The 25,353-nt window shown below is 42.2% G+C and overlaps 2 protein-coding genes across 16 annotated transcripts in view; one reads left to right on the top strand and one right to left on the bottom strand.

Moving 5' to 3' along the window:
• Positions 1-6,239, bottom strand: part of RC3H1 (ring finger and CCCH-type domains 1) — a 66,114-nt gene extending 59,875 nt beyond the window's left edge. For 6 of the 9 annotated variants that reach the window (XM_037403620.1, XM_037403624.1, XM_037403622.1 and 3 more), the window contains exon 1: positions 6,036-6,238. The gene's annotated coding sequence lies outside the window, so the exon portion shown is untranslated. Of the gene's footprint in view, positions 1-6,035 lie in introns of all 9 variants that reach the window. The other 3 variants (XM_037403618.1, XM_037403627.1, XM_037403621.1) reach the window with 1 other exon arrangement.
• Positions 6,240-18,360: 12,121 nt separating this feature from the next.
• RABGAP1L (RAB GTPase activating protein 1 like) overlaps positions 18,361-25,353 on the top strand; it is a 262,694-nt gene continuing 255,701 nt past the window's right edge. For 3 of the 7 annotated variants that reach the window (XM_037404172.1, XM_037404166.1, XM_037404173.1), the window contains exons 1-4: positions 18,361-18,446; positions 18,845-19,233; positions 19,346-19,528; positions 19,768-19,831. The gene's annotated coding sequence lies outside the window, so the exon portion shown is untranslated. Of the gene's footprint in view, positions 18,447-18,844; positions 19,234-19,345; positions 19,529-19,767; positions 19,832-22,257; positions 22,508-25,353 lie in introns of those variants that run through there. The other 4 variants (XM_037404168.1, XM_037404169.1, XM_037404171.1 and 1 more) reach the window with 4 other exon arrangements.

Here is a 25,353-nt window from a genome sequence, read left to right as displayed (position 1 = left end):
ACTACTAAGTCATAAAATAATGCTTATGCAACATGTCACTATTTCAGAATGTCACGTAAGCTAATGAAACTCACTTTCTACAATTTCTTTCAAATACAGTGGTCATTCATTTCGAAGTCTCTCCTTTGGTTGTTGCATCTTGGCATGGCATTCAAAAAAAAATGAAATGAAAGGCACAAAACAATTTTTTCTTGCCATACTTTGAGTACCAGATTCAACCGATACAAACACTGGATAAGGAAGCCTTAACACTTTCACTTGTTTGTACAGTTCTTAACATCAAACAGTAGCTGAAGGACTTCCATTCTAAACTGATAACAAAGGGGGGAAGGGGGGAACAACAAGCTGAAACAATGTGACTTACAAGAGAAGTCAGTCAACAGTACAGTTTTATTTCACTCACTTTTGAAGGACATTTTTATTGCAGTCACTGTAGTAAAACATGGAAGAGTTAGTCAAGTACAACTGCTATAAAAAGTGAAGAGTGCTAGGACAATATGAATAATGTTTACTCTAAAAACAAAGCACAGAGAAAGTTAAATGCTACTGAACACTAGGAGTGTTCCACAGAAGCTGGTTATTAATAAGGAGGTAATTAAAACCATCCCCCTTGGCATGAATTTCTATTAATTCACTTTTTTTATACCTTCCCTGAACCTCACTCCTTTTGCCCAAAAGACTGCTCTTAAATTTGAGCTGGAGACCAACACTGTCTGCCACAATTTATCAAAAAATAATTAGCTGCACGTCCCTGAAGACCTTCAATGCATAATAAGTAGACAAGATCTCTGCTACCCTAGTAGATGTCTCCTTTCAAAACAGTAAGGAAGTTAAAAGTCGTAATTGAAAAACTTCCAATTTGCTCATCCTCTGAGCTGAAGCAATTGCTAGAAATTATTTCAGGATGAAGTTCTGAGAAGACCTTTAGAACCAGGCTACAAGCACTACTGCTACACCAGCTGATCAACCAGAATTTAATTACTAACAACAGGTTTAAAACCAACCATATCTCAACCTTTAGAGTTTATCCTGACAGGGTCTGATAAACACAGAAGCATCCTGAAAAATAACAACATTTGCAATGCCCAGATTTTACATTAAGATTAACAGCCTGCTTTTAAACAGTAGTTAATTAGATCATTCTAAAAACACCTATTAAACTGGCATAGTACAAGACCACCAGACTATCCTTGTTAAAACAAAAAACAAACTAAAGAAATGAGAAGCCACCTGCAAGATCTAGATTCTTCCAGATTAGGGCATTTCAGTTATTTCAGCTACTCCACACACTTTGTTTCTTCAGTTGTCTCGTAGCTGAAGCTACAGAAGTCTCAGATTAACATAAAATGCACTCCCCAAACTCCAAATATTTGTGCAATTGAGAAATAACACTTTATGTGAATGATTAAAAAAAGTGGTTTTGCAAGACTTTTTGCAAAAATGTCAGCAGTGAGAGGGATTTATACAGCAAGAAGAACATGTCACTTATGGCTATTTTAGTGACTTCATGGCTGGAATTAATAATTGTCAATAAACTGTCCAGTTTTTGTAATGCTAAACTCGGGACTCACCCCAGTATTACCTGACACACTCTCTTCTGTGTTCTTTGCCTCAAATTACATTGTAACCTCTGCCACAATCTATGTGAAGCAAATGAAAGATCTATTCCTTCTTTCAGCCACACTGACACTACTTTTCAGTTTAACTGCATATCCACCATTTCTTCTGTTGCAGAACAGGACAATTTGTATTCTTTGATCTGTCAAAACAGTCCTCTTCCCTTGCCTCCCCTCTCCTCCTCCCAACCTCCTGTCATATGAAGATAGTTTTCTCCATGTTCCTAATAATTCCTCTTTTTTTAACAGTGTAGCTAACATTGTACCAAATAGGTAAAGGCACACAATCAATTGAGAGAACTGTATTATTCTACAACACCTGGTCCTTATGCTTCCCAAGATCCATTCCCTGTGCCTACTTAAAAAAAAAAAAGAAAGAAAGAAAGAAAAAAAAGAAAAGAAAAAAAAAGAACCTACAACCCAGCATGCTGAGCAGAAGCTTTCATGTAAAAGTCTGCAAAGGTTGTCCAGGTCCTTTTTCTATGTGAATTAATGTTTAAGTCTTCAGATTTTCCAGATGTCAATGGCTGGTGCTCAGAGGATGCTGCTAATTAGGCAATACGACGTTTTTTTATATGCATAATGCAAGTGTCTTGCTCATATCAATTCAAGCTTGAGCCACCACAGCCAAGAGTACCTTCTCAAACACACCAGTAATACCTACTCACGAGTTATTCTGCCAGTCTTACCACAAACTATTGGAAGTCTGCATGCGTAAGAGTTCTTCAGTATGGTGCTGATGTAACTAACAAGCCATCTCTACCTGCCAGAAGTTGACCTAGACAACATGTAGCTGCCTCCCTTCTCAATGATTAGAAAGAAATCTCAAAGGAGGGACAGTGACACCCATCAACACTTGCACAAAACACACTCCTCTACAAATTTCCACATAGAACAGTGCACAACCAGCGCTGCTTCTGACAACATAAATTTGCAACAAATGATTTAGAAATCTTGGTATTTCTATCACAAAAGTCCCTTCCTTCTCCAGCTCATAGCACACAATATCTTGCCACTGTACAGTTGACAGGAAAATTATTTCCTCAAGCACTTTAATCAGAGTGTCTTTTTGTATCAGAAAAATCTATTTACAGTAAGCTGATAGGACTTTTGCACCTTCTTGCCCATTACGCATTTCCACAAATAAAAAAAACTCATTAGAAATCTGTTAGCCCTTTGAAATCTAATACTATTTCAACTTTTACCATACTGGTAACCATGAAAATGAAACTGATGCAAAAGATAATCATCAAGAGACACAATTACCGAGAAAAACAAGTGGTCGAACTAAGTGATGGGAACTGCACCTAACTCAGCATGCACTGTGGAATATCTCTGTACAGAAAGGAAAGTAACACAACAGAAGTAAATATTTGTGGTTTTCTTTCTCAGTTATGGTGAGTCCACAGACTTCAGACTGCATTACTGTAATATAGCCTACACAGAATCTTGAAGGTCACACTGAAATTTCAGCTGGTGCAGGATGTTTACATAATGATCTTTCACAACAGAAGCACATTATATCTTTATTCCTATATAATAAGTTTTGTATTCATTACCAAGTACAGTCCAAGGCATTAACTTCCAAATACAAATTCCCTATGGCTTATTTCTCATGAACTTTGAGTCAGAATTTTTTTTGCCTAACAGCCAATATTACTTGGGATGCTCCAGCAACCAGCTATCCGATGTATGGGGTACAGGAAGAATCACCACAAAACCACATATAGGATTTCACATGAAAAATGATTCAGTGAATCCACTGGGGAAGAAACTTAAACAATGAGCAGGCTTTGCAAAAAATTAAAAAGGTTTTATAAAGGGTCATCTGCTTAAAAGGTACATCAGAGCAGCTGCTGCATAGCTATTTTGAGATGTTTGGGAAGTCTGAGAGCCTGAATGAAGGTGAGTTCGTTCCTTCTAGTTCAGCTTTACGCTCCATACTGTTTGAAAACTACGACTCCACAAGTTCTTTCAAATGGATGAACCATTTTTGCCAGGTATTCAGCTTGTAAACCGTATGATTTCTTGGGTGGAGTTAAAAAAAAAAAAGGTGGTAATTATCCTTCATATTATTAAAATATTACAGAATGTGAAAGGTCTATTTCCAGAGTATCATGAAACAACATTTTATAGCACTGGTTAGTCCTGACATACAGACCCTAAATAAAATGGGACATCAGTCTTTACTATCATTACCAAAAGGTGACCACCATCAGCATCACTAGAGACCTCTGAACAACATATAAAGAAATTAAGCCAATATTTTAGCATACACTCACTGAATCTCAGCTCTTGCAATGCTTAATTCAACAAGACTGATAATGGTTTCCACCCAGATTGCTGGTGAATCACTGACAACATGGCAGAAGTTTCCGAAAGCAATCCTGTTAATTTCTGTTCATCTGCTTCAGCATGACCACTTTTATATAATAATATACATGTCCCAAGATGCCTGTAAATTAAACCCCAACATATTAATGTATGCAGTTTCTGGATTCATACATTCATCTGCTCATTGGACCATTCATTTTAAAAATCATCAGCATACAAAAATCTCATAAATTTCTAAAATATTTTGCTTTAAATTAAGCAAGCTTGGATACAAAGCTGCCAAAAAAACCCAACTAACCACCAGAAAACATACAAGTAACTTCCCACTCACCTCCACTTAAGGGTACTGCTGCTCAAAAGCGATTGACAAGCACACCACTCAAGCCTCTGGTTGTCAAAACAGACTGCACCGATGATACCTGTGTTTCTACATTTTCCTCAAAGCAGCCTGTCAAGCTGTCTGCTTTGACAGAACCTCTTGTAGGCCAGGAAAGTAAAGCAACAAGCTATTGCGAGGAAAAGAAAAGGTTCCTAACCAGTAACAGCTGCTTCTATATGTTAGTGGAAACCATAATTTCATATGAACGTTGTGTGTTAATGGACTGAAGCAAGCTGCGGTGCTACTGGTGAAGCTTAGAAACCACCAATAAGGTACACACTCCTCCTAGGAACGCTGGGTTATTTATACAACTATGAAGTCTCTTCCTAGAATCATTCACTTCAAACATGGAAATACTGACATTTGTAGTTGATAAGATTCATGCCCTCCACATCCTTATAAGCCTGAAGGGGGTAAAAAAGTTAGGTTTAGGAATACATTAGTTTCTGCTTCATAGTATTGCTGTGTTGACAGCTCTATAGCTATATGACACGAATAAATACTAAATGCTGAATTTAACAACTGCATGTCTCTTCCAAGCAGTCATTAGAAGATAGCATTGCTAAGCCAGTTACAATGATTAAAGCAGGTCTGCAACAGTCCAGGTGACTTTGAACTTTGTAATTATTTTTGTAATTAATTTTTTTTTCCTCACTTCAGCCATTTTCAGAATAGTAAAAACACACAGAAAACAGCAGCTACCACCGGAGGGACAGATTTTTCATTCATACTTAAGCGAAATAGATGGAAAATAATAAAAATAGTAAGAGCTACTCTGAGAAAAAAGGCACACATACATGCGCAGAAAATTAAATATTCTCAGTTCCTAGGAAAACCCGTATCAGTTCTCCGTTTCAAAACGGCACAAGGCCTCACAATGGCTTTTGAGGACAAAAACTAGCACCAAGACATTCCCAACCACCGAAACACATTAAATAGCAGCTACACCAACACCGCACTCCCGGATAAAAACCCTACCCATCCTCACCCTGCTAATCCAACAGCTAAACCAACGAACTCCAGAGTGAGAAACTAGTGAAAGTAAGCGGAGTTTCTGTTTGGTTTTATCACGGTTTCTCCCCGGGCAGAGGGAGGCCGGGGGACACCTCGCTCTTCCCTCAGGCGCCACAGACAAAAGAGCGACAGCCCGGGGCGGGGGCGTGCGCCCACCCGGCCGCGAGCAGCGCGGGACTCTGGCCTTACCGCCGCCCCCGCTTCTAACCGGGCCGAGGGCGACAAGGCGGGAGGGGGGGCGAAGTTTTCTCTTCTCTCCAGGCGCGCAGAGCCGCTGGGAAAACAACAGCAGGCGCAGGCCACACACAAAAGCCGCCTGTCCCTTCGCCGCCGTAGCCTGAGGCGATGCTGCCTCTCCCCACCCCCCAGCCCGGTCCCTGCCCTCCCCACCCCCTCCGCCTCTCCCGCACCGGGGATGGCGGCCTCCGCAGCTCGCTCCCTCCCTCCCTGCCCGGGGCGCTCAGAAATCGAGCCTGGTAGAAGCCTGAGGCCTAGCGAGGCAGGCAGCAGAAGAGGCCCCACAGGCAAGCACACCGTCTGCCCCTCCGTCACGCTTCCCCGGGAAGGGAAGGCAGAGCCCTCTCTCCCCCGCCGGCGCCCCTGAGGACAGCCCCATTGTTCCCCACACCCCAGGCTCTGCGCTCCCCGCAGCGGCACCCGGCAGCGGAGCATAAAGAAGACGGCGCACTCACCACACGGGCCGGGCTCCCGGCAGCGGCCACCGACCCCCTCAGCTACGACACACGGGGGTGGCCGCAGTGCCCTGCTGCTCCAGCACCCGCAGGCTCCGGGGTCCCCCCACCGCCATCGCCTGCCGCCTTTCTACCGCCGCCACTGCAGCAGCGGCCATCTTGTGCGTCGGCAGCCTCGCCTGCCTGCCTGCCTCCCTGCACCGCCTCGCCGATGCCGCCCGCCCCTTCCTGCGCCCGCCCCCCGCCGCCAAGCGGGGCGGGACCGGGCAAAAAAGCCGAGTCACGGGCCGGGTACGGCGGGGGCCGCGCTCTGGCCGGGGATGCTGTCCCCCGTCGGCTGCTCTCCATTCCCATCTGGGATGGTGGCTGCTCCCCGCTGCCCGCCCTCGCTGTTCGGGTGGGTTGTTCGCTGCCTCACCTCCTCTCGTTAGCTGTAAGGGCGGCCGCAGCCAGGCCACGGGGTCGAGGTTGTGGCTGTGCATACGACAAGCGTAGGCTGAGAAGGTCTCCGTGTGTTGACAGCCTCCCGAAGTCCCCAGCCCGCCATTTTCTCTCCCTCAAGTGCCCACGGCAGGGTGGGAGCCTTCTCTGTTCGCTGTACACTGCGGTTCCCCCCTTCTTCCCCGCTGTGGTTGCCTCATGCCATCGAACCTTAGAGCTTGGGGTTGTTTTATTTTATTGCTTAGAGAGGGAAAAGAAAATACAAAGGTTGTTCTCCCTTCAGGTGGCTGGGCAGGCCAAAACCCTGCGGCTTTGCCCACCGGATCCCTGGGAAGGCACAGAGTTGGGCTTGCTGCTGGAGAAGGTTACCTCATAGCTTGCTTTGCTGCAGGACACATTTAATTCATCCTCAGTCTCAACCAACACCTCAGGTAAGATGTGCTGGGGCTCCTTTGATCACACAGTACCTGAACTACAGCTGGGCTACTGAAGAAGTTTTAAAATGAAGTTATAAAATACAAGTATTTGTAATGGCTTGCAGCATTTAGTTAGCACGTACACTGACTGATACTTGTAAAACATTAGGTGAGCTAATTAAACATCAGGATATTTGAAGGTAACATCAAATTGATTCCTATTTTATGGGGACAGGAACTCTGGTGTAAAATACTAATGGATTTATCCAAATTTATTTCCCAATTTAAGAACCAAGACGGCGTTTGGTGGTCTTGTCCTATTCCCCAGGTATTTTATCATGCATATGCCCAGCTGGAGGCTCTGCGGGGTCTCTGTATGGGATGCTGTGTATGGGAGCGCTGCATTTCTGAAGGCTTTATAGTGCTGCGAGCAGCACGCGCTGCATTGTCAGTTCAACATCTGAACTGCAGAGGACTACATGACCTTGAGACAATTAAAACAGGGCCATGTCGGGTCAGAAGTAACCAGGCCCAGAGCCAGGCTACTTGAGGCAACCTGCAAAAGGAAGCTGGGTCATGTCATGCAGACGGACCCATGGAAACAAATCACGGAGCTAGACTCTTAGACTGGAGGGAAAAACTACATAGGGTGAGGTTAATCTTTAGCTCTCGTTTCTGACTCTTGTATTGATTGTAGACAGATTTTCATGTTAACTTTGCAATAAGTGTGGCCATAGTAGCTTAATGTGTAACTTCTATCGTTTTGCTAAAGACATTTTCTCTACTATTTGGTCTTTTCCACCAAAACTTTTAAGCTTAATGCTTACTGAGGATCAGTGCTTGAATAAAACAGTGCTAAAAACAGCTATTAAATTAATTTCTGAGAACAGGGTTTTCTTGCCATATTCACGGGCATTTGGGATCTCATGAACTCAGAAGACTAAGACATTTACAAAGACCACCTTTAACATAGTGGGAGCCTTAATACAAGTTACAAAAGAAGTGGAAATTGGGAAATTTAACATGGAAGTGTGGTTCTTAAGCATTATGGTTGTTTTGTCGTTATTTCAAAGAGATTTGCAGGAAAGATTTCAGTCTACCAACAGAAGTCTAAACCAATCAATGTTTGTAAGCATCAGAATCCTTCGTACCATCAATACACAGTTAAATACCTGAATGAATGATTTAATCAAGAATGTCATAGCTAGCCAGATTCGGAAGTTGGGGATGATTACAGATTAGTACAGTATTATATTTTTATCATTATATTGGCATTGTAATACTTCCTACAATGCCCCCGTGAAACATTAATACCACTTGTTCTTAATGACTGTATAAATTATGCAACAGTTTTTGTCCTGAAGCACAGTCTTTTATATAACCAATTGGCAAATTGCAGCATAATTTGTTTAAAAAAATTTTTTTTAAAAGTGAATCATTATACGCCTATCTAATTAGTCCTCTCTCTTGGAAATGAACTACTAAGCAATATCTCTGCATGTTATTCTAGGTCAATTTAAATACTGTCTTCATCCCATTACTCTAACCCAAAACTGTACATACCACATAAAATTTTCAATGAGCAATTGCCATCTTTTGCAGACTCCTCTCCTAAATGTTACACTAGAAATGTGAACCTTATTGAAATTATTAGTATCCCATTCAGGTGCAGAAGACGGCACTAGGAGCTAAAATGTTAGGTATTCTTTGCGACCTTTGTTGCAAAGTCGCAGAAACTAGAAATGGTGAAGGTCTGAGGACATCCTGTTACTTTCTAGTTTCTAGCAAGTGACTGTACACCACACATCATTCTGATGTTTTGTTTAGTCTGGTTTTTAATACTTCAGTCTGGAGACTTCTACCTAGTCCTAATACTTAGTTCCTGTATATGGTTCCTATATTGCGGAAAGGTTTTCATTTTCAGGTAGGGTGTGTTTTCCCTCAGCATTTCATTCTGTTACCAGTATTTACTGGCTAACAACAATATTCAGTGTTATGACATAGTTTACCACAGTACTGCATTGTTTAAATTTAAGGAAGTGGCATCTGAAATAACCTATGGTTCTTATAAAGTAGCATTGCAAAGATGAGTACTGTAAGTCTCAAAACCCCTTTTAGACCTCCAGCAGAGTAACACTCCTCTAATTCTTTATTCTGGATTTTAAAAGTTCAGATATTTTAGATGAGCTTTTTCTCTCTTTGGGACCTGGACCCACTAGATACCTAGATTATTTTAAAATGTTCTCCAGTTATGCAGCATTTTTCTTGCATGACACACTGCTTTAGCATATGAAACACACAACAGTGTTTGCTTTTAGGATTACTGTTTTCATATTTCATTTCAGCTCATTATTAAATCTGCTGTAATTTATCTCCACTTGTTCACATTGTTCTTTTATGTCTTTAAACCCCCACAATAATTAGGTTTGATTCTACAATATATCATCTCAATTTCCCATTCCCTTTTCTTTTTTTCCTTCCAAAAGGGGATAATATGTAGGCATGGTTCTAGGATTTGAGATTTGTGGCCACCCTAGTAACATTCCTCAGTTTATACATTAGAAATTAATCCCCATATTAGCCTGTATGACTGAAAGAAATAGCTAAAATACCAGTGTAACTGTCAAATGGTATCATCTCATGATTCAATTTTTACATTACTTTTTCCATATAAAACTGATATAAACCTGTGGTAGCACAATAGCTGTCTTCATAAAAAGAAAGATACTTTTTTTTTTAATGGGTTGGTCATATTTCAGTTTTCTATTTTAGTTATCTATTTGACCTGTAAAGCTGATAATAATGGAAAATTTCTCATTTTGAAACCTGTGATATCAGAATGAAAGGCAAGAATTAAATATTTTTCCAGCTGGCTGCAAGCATGTAAAAAAGGTCCTCGTTATTTCAAACAGCCAAGATTCTTGCATGTATCTTATAAACCAACAGATAACAAAAAAGAAAACCCTTAGCACTTTTGTGTGCTTGACTGTCACGTTAAGAAAACTGAAAATTCCTACACTTTTATAAAATTCCACTGACAAAAGCAGAAGACTGAAGCATACCCACCCAATGTAATCATAGAAAAAACCACCCCAGTACTCTTTAATGAGTATGCTGAATATCATCCAAGCCCATGTAATTCAGATGCAACTTTTAGAACTAGTTATATATGCTTATTTTAAACTAATAAGAGAATGATAGCGGAGTGGAAGGACGTGCTCAGTATCTTGACTATAACACAGGAAGTTTAGATTTCCTTTTGTTGATGCAGAAGGCTCAGACACAATTTAAACGACCAATGTGATCAAGTTAGTGCCACTTTATTAAGGGATACACAGCAATTTATACACTAGCACAAAGCACACACATTGCTTCTAGATCGCTAATAGGCTAAAGCTGCTTGTCTATTCACTCTTCTGCACTCTATGATTGGTCATGGTGTGGTATCCATGCTCCTCGCCTACATTCTGTTTCGACATTCTATTTTCTTATTTTTCCGTCCAACTTCTTTATCTCTTTCCTATGTATGCAGTTCCTTAATAGTCCAGCTTTCTTATCTCTCTGCCAGTACACGATTTCTTTGTCTCTCTTGGCCTTGCATATGTCCTTCACAACAGCTGCAGCTTGTTACAGCTTCGGCCTGCTCGGTCTGCTATTACAACAAAGTTACTTGGTTTGGATTGCTCGTAATATGCCCATTTTCTTCCAGCCACTCCACATCCTTTATACAAGAGAAGCCTGAATGATCTAAAGGAATGTGAAGTGCGTAAGTGTAAAATTAATATTCCTCCATGAATGCTTCTCTCTCAGCCATTCAGTTTGCACAAGCAAATAGTCCTGTATAATCCACCAAACATTATCGGATCCGTTTAAAAACTTCTTGCAGTTCTTTGATGCCATACATAATAGATTTACAGGATGACAGTGCAGTTAATAACATTTGTGTTTTCAGGCTGCTTGGAATGCAAAAACTATGTAAATATACCCTGTGGCTGCAGTTGCTGTGAAAAAAAAAAAAAAATTATAAGGGAGGTAAGAAACTTCCCTTTGATGATTTCTCATTAGAAGTTTCACTTAACTGTCCCATCTCATTATCCTCCTTGTCCCACCGGTATTTAGGGATGCAATATGCTGACTTAATATGTGCCACAGATTCTCATGGTACTCCTTACTGCCTTTTTGCTTACATGTAATTGCCTAGTTTGCTTTAATCCCAGAGCTTCCAGTGTCATTCAGCAACATCTCTCTCTCAGCATGACAAACATTTTGAAGCATTATAAAATACAGGAATTCTCGGTGTAACCAGTATACCCACTGGGCAAAGCGACTCGAAGTCACTACCACATACTTGTTGTTCTGGTGCCCTCTGCTGAAATAACCATTTGTTTGGCTTCTGAATCCGACCCCCGGGAGGGTCAAGAGCCTCTGCCAAGTGCCACGTGCTGCCACCTCTTTATCTTGCACTTTAGTGCCTTGATTTATTTCCTTTTCTGTTCTGTCTCAAGAAAAAGCAGAAGCATGACCCTTTATTTCCTTTCCTTCCTCCAGCGGTACTTAAGTTGAAATTTGTTCTTTTCCTTCATAACATTATTGCATCACATTTTACAACAGCCTTTTATTGAGCTTCAGAAAGTAACATATGAGTTGACGTGATAAAGAATTAAGAAAATTACATTTTATAAGAATTATATGTTGGAGCCCCCAACGCGGGAAGGACGTGATCTGTTGGAACAAGTCCAGAGGAGGCCATGAAGATGCTCAGAGGGCTGGAGCCCCTCTGCTATGAGGACAGGTCGAGACTTGGGGTTGTTCAGCCTGGAGAACAGAAGGCTCCAGGGATACCTTATAGCAGCCTGCCAGTACCTAAAGGGAGCTTATGAGAAAGATGGGGACAGACGTTTTAGTAGGGCCTGTAGCAATAGGGCAAGGGGGAATTTTTTTAAGCTGAAAGGAGGTAGATTTAAATTAGCTATTAGGAAGAAGCTCTTTACTGTGAGGGTGGTAAACCAATGGAGCAGGTTGCCCAGAGAAGCTGTGGGTGCCCCATCCCTGGCAATGTTCAAGGCCACATTGGACGGGGCTTGAGGCAACCTGGTCTAGTGGAAGGAGTCCCTGCCCATGGCAGGGGGCTGGAACTAGATGGTTTTCAAGGTCCCTTCCAACCCAAACCATTCTATGAATTCCATCTGGGGTGTGTGTATAAAACCAAGAACCACCTCTATTAGCAATGTAGTTTTTATTTCTTTCTGGCAGATTTGCCCATATTCTGTAAAACTGGTGAAGAATGAAGGACTGGCAGGGCAATACAGTCAGCATGAGTTTTCTACAGCAAGTCAGTATTTTTGTTTAGCTGTGTGTTAAAACCCTAGCCTTACTCTCATTTTGCAGGGGAAGCTAAATTGTAGAGGTTGAGCAACTTTTCAAGTTCACGTAACAAGCAGTGACAGGATGAGGAATAGACCCCATGGTCTGGTATCCTGTTCCGACCACTAGACCTTAGGCATCCTCCACACTCGTGCAAGCTACAGTAATGACATTATGAGTAAACTGCTATTCGAGTAATTTTTCCAATCAAATTTCCCAGGTAGAGCACTCTTACTACAAGTAAAAAGTGGGACTGTCTTACGTCTCTGTAGTCACATCACATTTCTGCAGTAAAAGAAAACATGCCGATGGTTTCCTGGAGTTGTCCTTGCTTAGTGTCACCTATAAAGACTTGAAGTGTTCGCTGGTTTGGTTTGAGAACGCCTGATACAAGAATTCCCCAGTGCATCTTCCAGCAAATGGGACTCTCTGTTCCCACAGGAAAATAAAGGGCCAACCTTAGTTAATCCTAACGTACAAATAACTGTGTAAAGCAAGTTTAGGTGTTTTTATATAGGTGTGGATCTCAAATAGCTGCTATTCAGATCTCAATTCTAGAAGTTTTTTAAAAGTGTATTGTTCAGGTAATTGCAGGGGGACATTTTTTACATTTCATCCCTCAGTGGTTTTTGAAGAGGGGACCTATCAACAAAAATAAATTTTATAACACGTAGCTGCAGTATGTGCTTGATCAGCAGTTTACAAAAAGGTTATTTTCAGCGGAAGCATGTCAAATTTGTTTAGGTAGGCTGAGATGATTTTTCAGAGATCATAGCTGTAATTTCCTTTATTCTTTTTCCACATTCTGCCTATCACGTCTACTTTGACAGGCAAATTCTCACACACACAAAACCCTACCTTTTTGCTAAGAATTTCCTCCTCCACTTTTAAATTTCTTTTCAGGTTTCCTCTCTGTCATTACTGTACGGTTAAAAAGCTGTTACACACCATTCCAGCAATTCAGTTTCAGAGATTTCTGAAATGTAAATGTACAGTACAATTTTTTCCTGTTGTGTATGTTCATCTGTTTCTGGTAAATTTTCATAAAGAATTACATCAGTAATCCTAACATTGAAAGATTTTTTTAAATTTAATGTTCCAACTATTAAATATTTCTTTTTAACTTCGTTAAAAAGCACACAGGTTTTGTAAAAAGAAATTGCTATCTTTTGTTGTTAATAAAGTAAGATTTTTTTCAAACTTGGTGATTTGGCTATAGGAATGTGACATGCCAGGTGATGCTGCCTACTCTTCCTTAATTCCAACAGCATTTACAACAGAAGAAAAAGGAAATTCACTAAAGGGAATCGGTAAGCTGACTTAAAAATAGTAACTGATAGTGGGATTAGCTCTCATTACCAGACAGGAAGAGATAGTATTTGTGGTTTGGCTGGTTGACTATATTTGATATTATTTTTCTACATAAGCTACAGATACAATTGCTAAAGAAACAACAGTGAAAGGATTAGAACATACTGTGAACACAGATGGAGCTTACATTGCATATCTATTTTAAAGGCATTCAATTAATTTCATTTTAGCAAGACTGACATCAGTTTCTCAGAGATTAATGGATATTTATCACATACTCATTGAAGCACATGAAAGCCTATGGTATGGGCAAAAGTTTTAGCCTGTTAACAAAGTCAGAATATTTGAGAAGCACGCTTTCTGTTCTGTTAGGGAAATTTCTTATACATAAGGCCACAGTTTCTCCAATCTATTTGTCCTTAGTGCTTTTGGTATTCTGGTGGCTCCGCTAGGCAGATGCATGCTACCTGCACATAAAAGCAGGTGTCAAAGTAAGTTATTCACCTTCCTCGTAAAGTTCTTAGTCTTTACAATTTGGTTGAAGTCGAATTTCAGTTCAGGAATTTGATATCGGAAGGTTGTTTATGTCACAGTTTATCATTGTCTGTCCCAGGCAGCTGCTATTCTTATCAATGTTTCCATTAACGCACAGCACTGCAAAAAAGAGAGAGAAAAAAAGTGGCCTCTATTTTCATACACAAACTCCAACTTCTTAGATTTCCTTCCACAGGAAGCACATATGCATACATACACTTATTTGCATATTAAATAGAGAAGATAAAACTGTTTCTACCCTACGTAGGTGAGTCAAACATTGAAAACGAGTTGAGAGCAAACATATTAAATCACTGATCTCTCAAGTGTAACAGCTACCATTCACAAGTGGCAGGAGGCAGAGACTGAACCAAACTGGCTTTGTCTTGCACTTCTCAAGCTCACAAATCTAAAGGAGAATCCTGGAAATGCAATTTTACAGTTCTAAAAATCTGACCCTCAGTCTACTTTTCCATGTCAGCTGCTAAAAGAACAAAACCATATACAAACCATATCAGAGAATCATTTAGGTTGGAAAAGACCCTTAAGATCAAGTCTGCCTAATCACATTACTGGGCTGTCTGGTGTCTTCCAGCTGGGAGATCCTTGCTGGTCTATCTAGAATGGGTTTTTCCTGCTCTTCTTCAGGGGTTGTGCTGTCCAGTACTAGCTTCCTGGCCTCCATGTACTCCACCTCCCTTCGCACCAAGGATTTCACGAGGAAGGCTGGTCTGCTGGAGGAGTTAGGATTACTAAGCACGCCTTCTTTGTTGGCTTCTATAAAATCGAGATCTGCAGAGGACCTGAAGGAAGGCTGTCATCCTGAATCACGATCAGCAATTTAGGAGGAGATTTTGACTCTCTGCTTTCCTTCTGCATGATCTTCAGCTTCTTTTCCAAGTGTCAGTTGGCTGCCTCCTCCCAGCTCTCAGCAACCTCCTCCAAAGAAGCGCACTGTGACTTGGCTAAAGGAGAAGATTTCTGCCCCCAGTGTGGCAGGGAGTCAGCCATGAGGGTAACCCAGAGCTGAAGCGCTGCCTTCCCAGCAGCCACAGCCTCGAGGGGGACAGGAGTTGGGCTCAGGGTGGTAACTGTGACCCTGGGTGAGGGGCAGCACCCTGGTTTGGGCCAGACACCTCCCCAGGGCTGCGAGTGTTGGGGATCTGTGCTGGGCCTGTGACCCCCTCCTGGCTGTGGGGAAAGAAATTCCCCCTCTGGGACATTGAATCCCCTTGGAGGTAAATGCATGCCTGAGTGGGTAACAGTGGTTGAGGAGCAGTTCTGGCAGGGTCCTGGGGGGCTGGTGTCCCTGTAGGTCTCTGCCGATGGTGCCTGCATTAAGGCCATTGTGGGGCCAGGGCAGGTGGAGCTGGGCACAGGTGCGGGTCGCAGGGCAGATCAGGGACATTGCGGGCAAATGTATGGGCAGGAAGGAAGGCTGGTGCGTCTCCCCCAGGGGTACATCACTCCCCATGGGTAGGTACATCCCTAAAAGGCTCACCTTCCTCACAGGGGAAATGCCTTGCCCAGGGGCAGATAACCCCTCCCCATGTGTAGGTCCACCACCCAGGGGCAGATCCCCACCCTGAGCTCTGTGTGGGGCAGCTGAGGAGTGTAGATGGCCTCTCCCTGGTCTGGGGAGTGGGCAAATCCTGCCCCTGGCGCAGGATCCAGGGGCAAAGCTGGGAGCCATGGGGTGAATTGTCACTGCAGGGCTCAGGACCAAATGGTAGGGAAACTTAAAATAAATGGCAATTGTCAAAAAAATCTATGTGTAATAAAGACAAAATAATTTTCTAGTAGCAATTAATAATTTACAAATACATTTATGGCAATTTATACAAATAAGCAATTTCTAACAATATATAACAATTTATAATATGTTAGAAGGGTGCCTGGGTCCGCCATGGAGGGACTAAGCCTCATGGTTTCCCTCTAGTTTTCCACCCTGAGATAGTTTCAGGTGTAAAAATGACCCTTTCTGCCATCACATCTGAGCTCAATACCAATTAAATCATCAAATCCACATTTCTCAGGAGGCAGCTTCCTTGGTACCTATTGTGTTCCACTCCCCACCCCAAAATAGGGGAAGGGATGCTCCTTTCGTTTTACTGACCATTTACTGAGCTGAGTCCCCCAGTTTAGCAATGCCATTTGAGGCCTGGCACTCAATTCTGCTGTTACAGGGCAGGGCCAAGAAGGGCACACACAGCCCGGTCACTCTTTAGCAACACACAGAAAAGACAAGCACAATGCCTTTGCATGCTTACAGTCCTGTATATAGTTATAATTGGTGAAAAGACAGTAAAAAATTAAATTTACTATGAGAAATAGAAAAGTGAAAGGAAACCTTATTCCCATCAGGAACCTAACAGCTACAAAAGTCTTCTGCTGAGCCTAGTGAGAGACAGAGACATTGTTTCTCACCACACAGGCACAAGACACGCTAACAGGTAGCAAAAGGATTTTATATGTTTGTGGCATTATTTATATGTGTCCAGCTGTGTCTTGCAAACTGCAGATCACAGCTCTAAAAAGTGTATAGCTATGGAAGGGTTGCTGCTCTTTTAATGTTTAGAATCTGAGCAGAAAGGATTTTGCACTTGTAATTAAAATTGTATTATGGAGTTACGCATTTATACACCACCTGAGCATCCTGGATGTAGTTTTCAAATGGTTCTCAACTGCTGAATTGTGTCTTAATTCACACAATTGTTATAATGCTCTTTGTCATTCAGGCTATCTCATTCCCTTCTATTACTTCTCTGGATTAAGTAATTTTAGTACACAAATCTTTTGTCAGTAATTCCTCATAGGTCTTTATATTTCTGCTATTATGATACCTTAAGTCTATCTGGTATTAATATTCTAAAGAGGAACTCTATTGCTAAATGAATCATGCAAAAGTAACAAGGAAATTAAGCCCTAAATTTGTAAATCTGCAACAGACAAAAAGATGATACCAAATCCCATTAAAATATAGCACTAGTATGTAAGAATAACAAATAATTGTTTGATTCCTACAAGAAGAATGTTTGTAATTTTTTATATCTTGGTAGACATGGTCTCACTTTTAATTAAAATTCATTTGTATGGTTATGCATTTATACAATATCTCATTAAAATGTCAAAATACTTCATAGTTGTTCATTGGGAATCCAGGACTAAATTCCATTCTGTCTCATTTCTGAGTGACTGTGGGCAGCGTAGATCTCAATGTATTCTCTGTAAAACAGAATAATATTGTTTTTTAAGGCAGCTAAAGGTGAAAGAATTTGGAAGTCTCTAGCTGTAACTCAGCACAAAGGCCATATTTTCATCCCAAAGCCTCTAGAAACATTTTCTGTGTTTTCTCCCAGTTAATACTGCTGAAAATAAGCTATTGCTTTCATTGCAAGCATTGTCAGATTTTTATCGATTTGTTTTGTCAGAAATAGCTTGTAAACTCGTTTCTGTACTATTGAACCACCAAATATGGGAAACTATCAATCACATTACAAAATAGATTATCTATATTCTGTTCTTGATTATGTGGACAGTGTATTTATTTAGGGCTGTGTCACGGATTAATTCAAATATTTGAAATGTGCTGAACATTTTTAATGCATCAAACTTAGCTTCTCCACAGTTTGTGTCTAGACAGTCTCAGTGAGTATTCAAAAAGTGAAATGCTTCCCATACAGTTCAAGTATTGATTAGTTACCTGTTGAAGGGAATTTGACCCCGTTTTACCTCTGGCATATGACGTTTGGCACCAGCCTTATGATTTTAGGGGTACCAAACCTCTCTAGAGAAAAGTCACTGCATAAGCTATTCTGAATTCCAGTGCTGTTAGTTCTAAAGCTGTATGAAGTCACTTGCTCTTCTGGGTTTTAAAGCTTACTCCAGCAGTAAGATACACAATGTAAATCCCAATGTATTCTCTGCAGAATATGGCAATATATTAGGCTAGTGTGCTCAAACATGCTGTAAAGACCTGAGGCAAGGTCCCTAGGATAATGCTAGTGCCAAAGCTGTGAGAGAGAGAGACCACAGCGGGATCAGTTATAAACAGTCACTACAATTTTGGTTTTATTTTGGAAATTCTGATTTAACAAGGATGATACAAACATACAGGAAGTTGCGGAGACCATTCCATCCATACAAGTCACACAATAGTATGTTCTAAAATAGATGTGTAACTATGTTTTCCCAGCATTCCTGCCCTCGAATTTGGTGCTTTTATTCTGAACTATGTATTTTCTTTCTATTATATATAGGAAGCTTGGCTTTCCAGTGTCCTTCAGAGACGGTTAAATGGAATTCTCTCTATCAAGTCAAATATTTCCATGTGAGCCCTGTAGAGGTGAGGTTGTGGAAATCAATACATGTGGACATTATAGCTCCAGTTAAGTGCTCAACTGCATTCCTTTAGCACCATTTGTCCAGCAATATTATGCTTCAGCTCCCCATAGTGGATAATGCAGGAGAGGCCTGCCACTAATATTTATTCTTGTGGATTGTAAAATAAGTTAATTTTTTCCTAACATGTGGATGCTCTAAATCTTCAGGATTTTTATCAGGATATTAAGGATATGAGGATTCAAGTACACTAAAAAAAGCAGTCTCATTAAGTGTTTTAGTTTGCAAGTTCATTATGCAGCATAAAGTTATTTCCATTATTAAACAGATGGGCTGGTATGTGTATTCGCTTCTGTATACATACAGGCTGCTTTCATTACACATATTGTCCTGTTTTTCTAGGCTGTACATTCATAGGACTTTGACTTTTCAGGTGTCCAACTGAACTTCTTTCAGCCATACTTGAGTATGATTCAAGGTGAAGTTGCCAGACTGCTGGTTCTTTATGTTCTCCACAGCGATCTTCCTTAACTGAAAGGAGGTGCCCAAAACTGAGCACTGTTCTTCACCAAAAGCCTTCTTGAGCTCAGTGGAGTGCAAGAATTATTTTGCTCTTCTTGTATTTGAGAGTCTTTTTCTACATTCCAGTAAAGCAGTCACATTTTTTGCAACACCAAATCGCTGTTGACTCATTTTCTTTGTGAACTGCTTCAAGCCAAGACTTCTTTCTGTAAAGTAACTGCTTCATCAGTTTGTCTCCAGCTTACATTTTTGCAGTCAATTATTCCCAGGTATACGTAATAGTTTCTTGCTTTACTGAATTACATCCTATTTACTTCAGATCTTTGTTCTAACTCGTCATGATTTGTTCAATTCTAATTATATCTTCTAAAATACTTGCAGGTCTCACCTGAACAAGATATCTTCCACAAATACGATAAAAATATTCTCTATCCTGTTGTATCACAGAAGCAGTTCAGGACTTGGGGGTATGTAAGCATCTGGAGATCTCACTTGCTACAAACTTCTTACTTGGCTGTGAATCACCTGGCACTACTTCCGAGTGTCATTTTCTAACTATTTCACGTAAGTTTCGTGTAGCTACTGCTCCTCTATCCTTCTTAATATATTAGAAGATACATAGTTAGAAGCCTTGCTGAAGTCAAGATTCCATGATTTGTTTTTGAAATGTTATTGTTATTAATCTTATCATCCCCAGGCCCTACAAATAATTTGCTTAATAAGTTGTTCCAGTATTTTGCCTGATACAAAGTAAAGCTAATTTTGATTGATGGCCTCTGATTCCCATCCTTTTCTTTCTTAAGGCAGGCACTGTTTCCTCTTTCCTGGTCCCATGGAACATCAGCTCTCTTTTCTGAGTTCTTGAAGGTAATTGCTAACAGCTTTTGAGACTGCTGAGCCATTCAGCTAAATATGTTGCCTGAAACTTGCCTGGCACATGACTTTTGTAAGCATCTTTCTTGAACAGAGTTTGTTTCTTTCCTTAGTTTGGCTTGATCATTTATTTTTATGTTGCTAATGTATGCCATCAGATTACAGCTGACATTTTGGAGAAGAACAAAGCAAAAAAATGAGGCTTTGGTCTTCCTCACATAACTTGATAATAGTTTCTTCACCCATCTGAACGGAAATCAGTTCTTCCCAGATAATCTTAAATTTAATGGTTTTATTATTACGCTCTATGGCTCTTTGATAATTTTAGCTCGTTTTGTACGTTAACCCTTCTGGATTTTCCATACATATTACAACAATCACTTTGTTGTCAGTTTTAATACTTTAACCTAGATTCTGCTTTTTTCAAAAGGTGCAAGCCATTGAAATGGTTCAGATTTAGCCAGACTTATCTTGCTTTCTTATTGCAATTGTCTGTTTGCAGCCTTCATGTTGATTCTACAGGAAAGGGCAAACTGTCCACAGTGTACTTTTTCTTGTATTTGCTACAGCAGAGTTTGGCATTCAAACAGTGAGTTTACTGAAACCTACTTTCTTCAAGTCTATTGGTCTGATTTTCCTTCTTTCACTTTTGGAGAGTCTTTAACTTAGTTAATGATCACTGTATAGTCTCCCAAAATACTTTCCGAGTAGCTATTTCGCTATTTCAGATCTCATTATCACCAGTTCCTATGCTGTGGATGATTTTATCCAAATTAATGTATGATGTACTTTTTTGTTTGTGGGTCTTTGCTGTGACACTGTTCCTTTCTTTTGCCATTATCCAAATATTTCCACCAGCTCTGTACCTTGTGTTCATTTTTGCCTACCTATGCTTCCTGAACAAACTGGACATTTTCATAACAATAACCAGTTACAACAATTTATTCATAATTTTGGTTATGAATAGAATGACTTTCAGTTCCTCCTGTTTATTACCCATATTCTTACATCAGTGTGCAGCAGCTGAGTACAGTTCCAGGGAAACTTTTTTCTTATTACTCTGCTATTGTAATAGTCAGTAAAATCGGTGTCCGTCTGTCCGTCCAATTTTTTCTTCTCTCTCCATGCTTTTGTGGTTCATCTGAACTGTATGGTGTGATAATAATAACCTGAAGATAATTTAATTTACACTGGCTGCAGACAACAAGGAGAGATAGGGGATAGTAACAACAAGAAAGCAGGGGACTGGCATAGCATGCAACTGGCCAAATAGTCCTGCTTTGCTTTTCTCTGGGAGAGGTTCGTCTTTGTCTGCTTGCCTTGCCAGCTTTGAGACTGGTTTGTTACAGCATCACAGTGCAAAATGACCATGTAACTGAGCCATCTCTCCGCCTGTTTGCATATTCAGAATTTCCTTTGCTTTTCTTACAGCATACAAACGAGCACTAAGGGGAATTAAACCCTCAGATGCATCAGCTGTCAGTAGCCGCGCTCTTACAGTGTGTTAAACAGATCTCCAAAATCAAATCAGACTTGTGTGGTGTTGCTGCTACAAGTAATTGTGCTTCAACCTTCACTCAAGGCAGGGATGGGAGAGGGGAGGCCAGCGGCTGTGCGGCCAGCCACCCCACATTTCAACACCCGCGTTATCTAGACAGAAGCTGTCGCAGCCTCTTTGCTGTCGTCATGAGGAGCACGGTGCTCCCAGCGCTTGGGCCAGGCGACAATAAAACCAGGTAGAACAGCACCGGCGTGGGGAATCTGGCTGTCCCCAGGTGGCGGGACACGGCCCGCTGGCGTTCTCACAGCACAGGTCCTTTAGTTAAGGCTGTGGTCTGACATTCCTCAAGGTTTTGCTGATCCACATCTGAAATGGGAAGTACGCAGACAAGCTGTATAAATTTTGTGGTTAATTTAAATGTAATTTGTTACACGCACAAGACAAAATGAAAAAAACCCCAACAATAGAACAACCTTTCATTATTTAAACATAAACAGCGCTGATACTTAAACATACACATGTATTTACTATTTAAATAGTAAATGTTTGTTTAACCGTACAAAACCACTGTTGATAAGCTAAACACAATGTGCCGCTTCGTGAGACGGGGGAGCAACATCAGAAGGCGAACTGAGACCTGGAAACCCCCCGCGACCTGCAGGTCGCTCCCCCTGCTCTCCAGCGGCGGCCGAGCGCCCTGACGCGCCGGCCCCGCCGCCAGCCCCGCGGCCCCGCCGCCGGGAGGCCGTGCGCGACCCGGTCCCGCCTTGCCAGGGCAGCGGGCCCCGCCGCGCCGCCTCCGCCGCCAGCCCCGCGCCGCGCCACGGGGGTTGGGGCCGGCCGCTCGCGCCCCGCGCTCCGCCCCGCCGCCCTGGGTGCCGGCGCTCGCGCCGTGTCAGCGGGGGGAGGGATGCGGTGCGCGCGCGCGCGCCCCCGCCCGCTCCGCCATCCACCCGCCGCCGGAATGTGGACGGCGCCGGCCCGGCCCTGAGGCGGCTGCGCGGCCCGCCGAGCACTTCTCGCCGGCCTCCCGCTCTCCTGCGCGGAAAGCCGGTGGCGGGGCCAGGCGGAGGACGGGCTGGAGGAGGCGGCGGAGCGGGGAGGACGGCCTGGTCGCCGGCGGCGAGAGGGGTTGGGACGCTGCCCCGGGCCTCCTTCGCCGGGGTGAGGTGAGGGGCGCGGGTCTCGTGAGGGGTGAGGGCGGGAAGCGTCGTCGCTCCCTCCTCAGGAGAAGCGGCGGCGGCGAGGGGAGGAGGGCGGGCGGCGGTGCTCCCCGCCCGCCCCGTGTCACAGGGTGACAGGGCTCCGTGACCTGAGGTGGCTTCCTCCTCCCGCGGGCCCTGCCGCCGCCTCCGAGCCGGCCGCTCGGCTCCGGGCGCTGCCGGCCCCGGCCCCCTCACGGCGGCGGCTGGGGAAGGAGGAGGCGCGGGGCTGCTCGGGGACGGTGCGCTCCTTCGCCTTCTCCGGTGCGTGGCGTTGGGGGCAGTGCCTGGGGCCGTCTGGGCGCTGGGGAAATGCCGCTCCCCCCGGAGCGGAGCTGCGGGGAAGGGGGGAGTTAAAAAAACGAAGTTGTTTTCGCGGTGAGGGGAGAGGGTTGTGGAAGCGTTCGTCTCCCTTCCTCCTCCTCCTCCTTAGGAAAAGTGAAGTCACTTCCCAGGAGGCAAAACTAGCAAACTACTGTCCTAAAACTGTGCTGTCTGCACGGCTCAGATTAATCCACGTATTTTTTTTTTTTCCTTCCTTTTTTCTTTTCTTCTCTGTGTGTGGTGGTGTTTTGTTTTAATATTTATTTTTATTTCTCCTCCAAGCCCCATTCTGTATGTAGGCCGTCCCTAACTGTGATCCAGTACAAGGATCCTTGTCTTTAGATAGAGTACCTCAAAACCTGCTGAAACCATCTGAAGTGGGTATGGCACTCTGAGTGACATGGACTTAGCAGCTCCGCTCGTTTCTTAAGTTTCTGAAGTGTGGCGTGGACTTTGCTCTTGGTGTCACTCTTTCAAAGCTGTGTTGTTAAGATTACTTGGTTTTGATAGTGTTGTATATAAGTGTCGTAGCTTACCACATATTATAGTTGCATGCATGTATGCATCCATTCTTTTGTGTAAGAAGGAAAAAATAATATTTAAGGTGTCAGCTTTTCTTTAAAACAAACAAATCCAGCAACAAGAAGTAGCTTGCTTAGGTAAGCATTGTTCTTCTGTTTTCACTGTCAAGCTGTAGTCTTGCAAGCATGTTGGTGACTTTTCAAATAAAACTTTGGAGAAGGGTAACTGTCCTTTCTGTCTCCAAAGAGAGGTTCTGGTGATGTTCCAGGAAATGTTTTCTTATCTCTTTAAATTCAGGGAAAGTACCATGCCTTTATTGGACCAAATCGCTGTGATATAGGCCAAAATCCTGAGTGCCTGTCAGACTGACTGGCGCTGCAGATCTTGTGAAGATTTACTGGGGGTATAAGATTAGTTCTGCAAATTATGCCTGTGTCTACATTTTAAGTAGGACTGTAGCCAGTAGTGTTTATGTGGGTTAGAAGGTATTAATGATACTAATTAAGAGTTTAGTTTGCAGTTTAAACTTGAAGAGATAGAAGTGTAGTCACACACAGTAAGCACAAATTCAGTTGAGTGTTACAAGATTTGAAGCTACACTAGAGCATTAATGGAAGTACTGTGCAGTGTTTTCTTGAAGATGATTACAGTGAAGTGTATTGCTTTGTTAAAAATAGCATTCAGTCCTTCAAAAAGTGATTCACAGATTAAGATTTGGTAATGTTAGTAAGGGAACTGCAAAAAGATCCAGGGCATAATGTGGCTTTCTGTGGGAAACAAGTTCCTGGTGCATGCTTCTGAGCATTTGAAGGCAGTCTGAGTTGTGGCTGCTCCTTCCCTTGTGTCATCAATGGGACTTCCACAGCCAGAAAGTGAGTTAAGGGAACTAAACTGGTTACAAAATAGTACTTTTATTTCTTATTTTTTCCACTCCAAGGTTAACTTTTTGGTTACAACAACTTCCTGAACCAGCTCGCTTGTCTAGCTGTGCGGGCATTGTCTCAGTGCAGGGGAGGAAGTGTGCTGGGTGTAACTGCAGTTCTGACACAGTCACAGAAGTTGTGATGGGTGATGCACTTATCTGGGTCATGGCTTTATGGTCAGTAAGTTAATGTAAGAAGACGCTACTAGTAAAAGAAGCTACCCTGTGGTTTTGATTGGCTTATGCCACTTGTGAAGAAGGTAGCAAATGATAGTAAGGGTGGTAGGAGCTCTTCTTTTTATGGCAGTGCTGGCTTACATTGATTATGAAGCCATGGTGGTGTTTTTTTTATTTACTTTTGGCAATGTTAAACGGACCACTGCTTTTTAAGAGGTACCTCTGTGTCTCTGTTTTTCTTCCATGAGTCCACAGAAGTAGTTGTGGTTTTCTTCTGCTCTATCCTTTCTTCGAAGTTTTTTGTTGATTCATTAGTTTCGAGGAATGATCTGGGTATTGTTAGATGGGGGCTTTTGTAAATGTATTCAGCTCTAATTTAAAAATAATCAGTTGTATATTGTTACTACCCCTGCTATAATTGGAAGGATATTTCAAACTTGACTGACCTCAGTAATTACACATCTCCTGATTTCCAGTCTAGATTAATTTGTCATTGGATTATACCCATTTTATGCACCCAGTGGATTGATGTATTGGCACTTTTGATCTTGGTATCAAAAACAGCAGCACTCTTAAACAAATGGATGCAAAAAAGTGTTGAAGTGCAACACCGCATGTTTTCTCTGTTGACCAGTAGCTATACTAATCTTCATCTAATATCTCTCGGTTTCTCACCATTAATTTTAGTCTTGGCCTTCAAAGTGAAAATTAAAATGCACATTTCAAGTATTAACTCTGAGCTTCATAGGGGTGCCCTTTTAAGGGAGATTAAGATGTTTTCAAGCATATTTTCATAAGATGTGTTTTCTGAAATTCATGCATTTGGCAGTTTGTTCCAGCCTCAGTCTTACTCTTCTATGCTAGTACA

Source organism: Falco rusticolus, chromosome 11 (assembly GCF_015220075.1).
Source record: "Falco rusticolus isolate bFalRus1 chromosome 11, bFalRus1.pri, whole genome shotgun sequence".
Taxonomy (NCBI): Eukaryota; Metazoa; Chordata; class Aves; order Falconiformes; family Falconidae; genus Falco; species Falco rusticolus.
Note: the sequence above shows the minus strand (reverse complement) of the source record. Positions and strands in the feature narration are given on the sequence as shown.